The sequence below is a fragment of the Bidens hawaiensis genome, unplaced genomic scaffold, assembly GCF_021521415.1.
Source record: "Bidens hawaiensis isolate Kalapana, Puna unplaced genomic scaffold, B.hawaiensis_p1.1 tig00036464_1, whole genome shotgun sequence".
Lineage (NCBI taxonomy): Eukaryota > Viridiplantae > Streptophyta > Magnoliopsida > Asterales > Asteraceae > Bidens > Bidens hawaiensis.
The window spans coordinates 174,316-181,764 of NW_027496379.1; the positions used below are offsets into that span (position 1 = coordinate 174,316).

General features: G+C 36.2%; 1 pseudogene; it reads right to left on the reverse strand.

Moving 5' to 3' along the window:
• LOC143588574 (receptor-like protein EIX2) lies at nucleotides 1-4,077 on the reverse strand (annotated as a pseudogene).
• Nucleotides 4,078-7,449: the final 3,372 nt, after the last annotated feature.

Sequence of the window (7,449 nt, forward strand, 5' to 3'; positions counted from 1 at the left end):
CCCTGGCTCAACCCACAACAAAATGTTCCAAAGACACTCGAACTCCCGACCTCCCATAAGAAAAGTCATGGGGTTATTATTGGACCAATTAAGTTTGAAATTTCAGATTTATTTATATTCCTTACGTTTCTAAATGTAAATATATATTACATAATTTTACCAGCATTAACACATCTTCTAAACTGTTCATATTTTTAAAGCCATTACCAATGTTCCCTCAGGCTTATCAGTGAATATCAACAAATACTTAGTTTTAAGCTGATATATACCCACTTCTTGCTGATCAATAATCAGATTTATAAATTTTATGAGTCCAGCTGCTAGCTTCTGAAGAGGACTCCTGATGAAAGCCTACAAGTAATTGCAATGAGAAACATAAAGCCAGGCTGCATTCATTCTTGTCAACAGGAGAATCAATCAATAGGAAAACCATGTCTTTAGTTTTGACTACTAACCTTTGGGCTGATCACCGTATATTGTATTGCGATAAATCAAATTGTTGAACTTGATCAATTGAGCTAAAAACTTCATGACTTGGCTCATGCCTTTTAAAGCCTACATGTTACGTACAATCCGCCAGATCAAACTATGAACTCCTATACTTTCCCATAAAGTTTTCTATATTGCAATCCAATACATATGCATGTGGGTTTTTAGGTTGATGTTTTGTCTTTGTTTAGTTTAGATACAAAACAAAGATATTAAATACATCCTTACTGAACTGTTTAGAAATAGATGGCATGAACCTAATTATTTTTCTATAGTTTGAATATTAATTTTGACAGTATAACGTATTTTATAAGCAAAATAAAACAGAAAACTAAATATAGGTGAAGACTTACATGGGAATATGATAAAAATGAAATTTTGAAGCTTGATCCAGATTCCTTTAAGAAAATGATAATAAGTCTTTCTCCATCGTTTGTTAACAATCAATGGGCCAACCACGATCCAAAAACCAATAACCAATCCAATAAGCGTAAATATCACTAGGATCCAATCAATGCCATTAGATTCATCATCTTCCTCGTTAGTTCGACCGGGATCGTTGGCATTTGGTAAACACGCTGGTAGAGGACTCCCACATAGTTTATTTCCAACAAAACTTGACTCGTTGAAGGTTTGAAGTTGAGGGCCTGTTGGGATTCTTCCTACAAGATTGTTGTAAGATACGTTCAAAAAGCTTAAAGAGGTTAACGCTGATAAGCTTGAGGGAAATTTTCCATCAAGATGGTTTAGTGACAGATCTAAAGATTCAAGCTTTCCATTTTTGACGAACGAGTTGGGAATTTGTCCTGTTAAATAATTTTGTGACAGATTCAGGTACCGTAAGCCCAAAAGTGAAACAAGTTCATCAGGAATTGACCCTGAAAACTTGTTATTGGAAAGGTCTATTGTAGTCACCAGGAAAAGAATGTTTTTATATGTAGAAACTCGACCCTTTGTCACCAATGATGCACTGCCTAGAACTTGATTCTGGAAAAGAGTGTCATAAAGAAGAAATTGACTTAATGTTTCACTTCCAGAAATGGCAGTGAAGTTTGTAAAGCATGTTGGTAGGCTCCCAGAAAGAATATTATGAGCAAAATCCATGATCTGTATGGAACTGAGGTGACATATTTCTTCTGGGATATTACCTTCTAGTTTGTTAGAACGAAGACTTAGAAGTTTCAGACTTGTATTGTCTCTTCCTATTGATGCCGGTATTCTTCCCACCAACTCATTTTCTGCTAGCTCAATGATTATCAAGCTCTTGGAGTTCAATAACGACACGGGTAAGTTCCCGGATAGTTTGTTATTACGCAAATCCAACGATAATAGGGAAGACAAATTTCCTAGAGAGGATGGTATCGTACCCAAAAACTGGTTTTTCTCGAAGTTTAAAATGGCCAAGAATTCCAAGTGCATCCAACAATCTGAGATAACACCTGACATGCTATTGTTTGCGAGATTAAGAACTCTTAACTGACGCGGCTCTTGTATGCCAAAACACAAGAACTGTTCTATAGATCCTGAGAGATCATTGGACGAAAGATCTAGGAAATCTAAGTCAGGTCTATTGAAATGACCAGGTAACACACCATGAAAACGGTTGAAACTTAAATCTAGTACTGCACCCGGTGCAAGAAAACTAACATTTCCCAACTTCCCTTGAATGTTGTTGTGGGACATGTTCAATAATGTTACACTAGAGAATGTAGTCCAAATCCAATTAGGGATGGTGTCTGATATGTTTGTGTTGGCCAAATCTATTTCTGCTAAGCTTGTTTGTGACTGAATCCATAAAGGAAATTGAGGGCCTAAACCGCATGAACCTATTCTTAGCACTATGAGCTGGAAAGGGGGGACCCAGTTTTTATCATTTAACTTAAACACTAACTTGTTGTCCCCAATCCACAAAGTTGTTAAGGATGTTAAATTGGATAAATGTTTTTCAGTCACAATTCCTGTTAACGAATTATGATGAACAGTTAAAAAAACTAGTTCCTCGAGTCGCCCAATGCTTTCAGGAAGACTTCCATTCAAATTGTTATACGATAGATCCAAGAAATTCAATGATGACAAACCACCAATGGTATTTGGGATAGAACCTGTCAGTTGATTTATATTCATTTGGAATGTTTTCAAGAGAGACAGATTTCCTACAGAATCAGGAATGGTCCCTGTTATTTTATTATAAGCAAGATCAATGCTTCCAAGATTCTTCAATCTACCTAGTTTTTCAGGAAGTTGGCCAACCACATAATTTCCCCTTAAGGCTAATAATTCTAGTCTAGGTGACCCACATTCACAAAATCTTTCTAGAAGTTCCGACACATTTCCGTAGAAGTTGTTAGATTGCAGATCAAGGGTAACCAAATTGCAAAGATTACTTAAAGATTTTGGTATCTCCTCAACAATTTGGTTATTCGACATGTCGAGATGCACAATCAGAGACAAGTTTTGTAAGTTGCCAAGAATTGGAGCAGATATATTGCAGTTACTAACATCTAGAAAACGAATATTCCTTAAGCTAGACAATTCATTCAGTAACGAAGAAGAATTCAGAAAAGCGTTGCCTGAAACACTAAGAGTCCTTAAAGAAGGCATGCTATGGAAACCATTGTCAGTTCCGGGACTTAGACCACCAATGAAGCAACCAGTAAGATCTAATGAAACTAAGTTATGTAGACTGTAAATCCACCTAGGCAACAAACTATCAGGGAATAAGTTGAAGGAAAGATCCAGTACATTAAGGAATGTAAAACTAACTGAACTTGGATTACCAGGAAGTCTAATCAACCCGCATGAAGAAAAGTGTATTTCTAGCAAAGAAGGGAGTTTGCTTATAACCTGAAACCAGTCTGAAGCTCCTGATAGGTCGATGCCACTCATATTCAGGTGTTGCAACTCTTTAAGATCATTTAGCCATTTCAAACTTTTTGAATGCATACCACTAGATATGAGATCGCCATGAAGATCAAGAACACGTAGTGTTGATAGATTTCCAAGTTGATATGGGATTTCCCCACTGAATTGTGATTTTGAGATGTTAAGATATCTTAGGTTCTGGAAAGAACCAAGGAAGGCTGGAATCTGGATCGATCCAAAATCGTTGCAGCTTATGTCGAAATGCGTGAGTTGTGATAACTTGGTCACCGAAGGACTTATGGTTCCTCCTAACATTTGTTTGGATGCTTCTTCTAATTCTTCAACGGTGTCATAAGAACCATGACAATGACCGTGAATGCTATCATCGGGTCCTCGAAGACGAATGTCTTGGACATGACCAGTCAAATTGTTGCAGACCACACCGGACCAACTGCAACAGTCTTTGCCTACCCAAGAAGATAGACGGTTTGCTTGATCGATGAGATTGTTCTTGAGCTGAATAAGCACCAGTCGCTCACTTGGTATGCATAGTATAGGAGGATCTGAGTTTTGATTACATGAACACAGGCTGCAGAGTGATGAAACAAAGAGAAACCAAAGGCATGATGAAGAAGATAAGGTAACAAGTGTATGAACCTTCATTTGTGGTTACGATGAATGCAAAAAGGTTTAAGTTTGGTTTGCTATTCTATAAGGATACCATTTAAGTTTGGTTTGCTATTTTATAAGGATACCATTTAATGATTACACGAATTGTCAAACCTCCGTACAACATAGAAAGCTTCTTTGGTGTGAAATGAAAACAAGTAAAATTACGGTTATGAGAGGTTCGGTTAATATTTCTAAACTTCGAAAAAAATCTATAACTAAAAACTTTCATATTGCTAAAATAAAAATTAATTCGATTAAAATTCATATTGGACCACTCGAGATATTTTGTTGTGTGCATAGTAATAGTACCAATTATTTTGGCTAGTACGTACACTTTTTGGGAGTGCCCAGCCACTAGGACCAGCCACCGACCGGCTTTTATGATTAAAATCGATCGTCATGTTATGTCATAATAGTTTTTCAAATATTATCACGTTTTTTTAGATTGCTTATTCTTGTATACATTTAACTTCTTAGTGTTTATAAAATATATTGTAACTAAAAATCCAGTAAAAAGTAATTAATGGAATTAAGTTACCAATTATGCTTTGTTATATCCTATAGAGGTGAATATGTTGTTTCATTTCTGGGCCACCTTTTAAACTCGTTTGTTATGAAAATGGTTCATATAGAAAACCAAAACATTAATTGAACAACATAAGTAAAGAGCGTAGTGTTATAAGAAGATACAAACACAATTATTTATAGTACTTTTAATGAACCCACCTAACATTCACTCAGTGGCCCCCACTATATTTGTTTCAGCCGAGAGAGAAAATTGTTTTATCTCTAACGTGGGGGAAAGGATCACCAATATTCGTTGCAAGTTGGAAAGGATCATCAATGTCATCTGGCGAATCTAGGTACTCCTCACTACTTGCATAGAAGAGCGTTTGATGATATGAACACTAAACATTTTTTTTCTCTTATAAACCTTTTAATCGTGAAATCTTAATTAAATAAAGTGTATGTATACAAGATTATTTTAGTTATTGTTTTAAGTTATTTAATTTGAGAAGGGTGGTCAAAGAGTTGGAATGAAGGTTATTAACCTAATAGGAAGATGGGATGAAAAGTGAGTCATGTTGATCTTAAGATGTTGTTTGTTTTTAAAAAAAAAAAAGCTCGTGCAGTCTCTTTTGTATGCACCATGCAAATTATGTGCAAACCTTGTCATCTGCAGACTGTTTATTTTCTCGAATATGTTTCATTAAAAAACGTATGCGCAAGCTTTGCGCAAACACACCTATTTTTCGCACATTTTTATCACGTTTTAAGTACTTAATCGTATAATAAATAATAGTTATGGTTTGTTTGTGCATGATTTTACAAAGTTTAATAATTGTGTAGGTTATGAATTTTACTAGAGAAAAAGGTTCGGGTTTTTGAAGACATTGGAGGCCTTTATGATCAAGTTTGAAGACTAAAACTCAAGGCTCGACACAAGCCCACAAGATACAAGCCTTACTTTTTATTATATTAAGATAATTAAAAAAAGAAAAAACCCTAGAGCAGCCCCCTAGAGCCGATCGCAATCTGCAGCAGCCAAGAAGGAAGAAAAAAAGTTTTGTGGAGGTGTGTGGCGGCCAGGAGAAGAAGAATAACATCAAGGGAGACTTGGGACAGTAGCTAGCATCATTCCTCATCGTTTATTTCAGCCATAACTGATAGTATAACTCTAATAAACTTTGCTTTCTTGTTCAAGGTTCATAACTTGTTGATTTGATCTTTAAACATGAATTGTTTTGCATTTGAATTGAAGATTGAGTTGTGCTTGATTAATTCTGATTATTGAATGAGTTTAATTATGAATTGGTTGAGTTTTATGATGTTTACAATAAGTATTTGCTATTTTCCAAAAGTTATGCTAAGCTAAACTTGTTAGTTCTACTTAGGTTTGATGAATATTGTTAGGTTTTAGTGAGTTTTAGGGATTGTTAGATCATCGTGACTTGATTTGTTAATGAAAGTTTGGTTTAATATTGAATTAGGTTGTGTTTAGTGGCTGTGATTTTATTAATTACACTCATAAACCCCTTTCTTCGATTGATTGAATTAGTTTTGATTAATTGTTGCTTGTTCGATTATTTACTTTGTGTTTAGAGATTGTTTGCAGGGTGTACAACTGTAGGGTTTAGTTGGGTGTGTTAATTAATTGAATTCAGCGGGTAAGCACCTTCTTAGAGACCAAGAGGTGATAGGAAGTAAGGTCGTCTCATAGCTTTTACTTGTTAGGATTAGGATCGCGCTAGAGCGGGTTCGGTTCTTGTCGGGTTTGGGTTTGTGAGCGATTACTTGATCTAGATTAAGTTTAACCAAATTTTTCCTCTATCCTTGGTTGTGTAGTATTCGTTTCCATTAGGGTCGTGTGTCGGTGAGACTGAGAGGAGAGTCGACATTAGAACACTTTAGAAATTCGTTTCCCGGTTTGTTCTTAAAATCAGTTAAGTGTAAGTTAGGGTTTGTTAGTGAGACCGAGAGGTGATCTAGCTTTCTTGAGCGAACCTTAGTTGTGTCATCCTTAGATACTGGTATCGTGAGATTATTCAATCCATTAGCTTATTAGACCTTCAATATGATTCTTACCTAGGTAGACGTTTTCTCCATTGTAAGTCATTCGTAAAGTTTCGTTAAGTTTTGTTGAGTTAAGTCTTTTAATTTAGTTAAAGTAAGTTAGCTCAAGTAGTTTAATTATTAAAAATCATTTAAAAAAATATTATTCTTAGGAAGGTCTTGTCTAGGGTTAGTGATCATAGACGTTTTCACGTGTCCTCGTGTTCGATACTCGGACTTCCTTAGTTCTATATTACTTACGATCGGTACACAAGCCGGTTGTGTGTAGTTTTATTAGGAAAGTCCGTTTTATAAATTTAAAGCTTAGTTGTGAGTTCCATAAAAAGAGCATCATTAGACACACAACAAGTTTTTGGCGCCTTTGCCAGGGACACGGTTTGAGGCGTATTGAGAACAACTCGAGTTAGGACTTACCTTATTTGCTACTCGTTTTTCTTTTTCTTAGTTTAAATAGTTTAGCTAATTTTAGTTTCTTTTGTTTATCTTAATAGTTGTATGCGATGTACTCGATCTCTAGGACTGCCTGAATCTGAGGGATTTTCCAAACCAGAGAGAGTTGCGAGAGAGACGTCGTACCAGACCGTGTTCTAGTTCTTCTATGCCCGTTGTAATACGTCCTCATCTCCTACTTTTTCTGAATCCGTCATTAGGGATAGGACTATGGGCGACGCACCACAAAAGAGGACAGTTGCAGACCGGGCACGTCCGGTCGATGCAAGCGCGAGATCCAGCATTGATCCACCGGCCATCGCAGGTAACACAAATTGGCAGATTCCATCAAACATTCTGAACACCATCTCTCATTCTGCTCAATTTCACGGGTTTCCCCAAGAAAACCCACATTCTCATCTC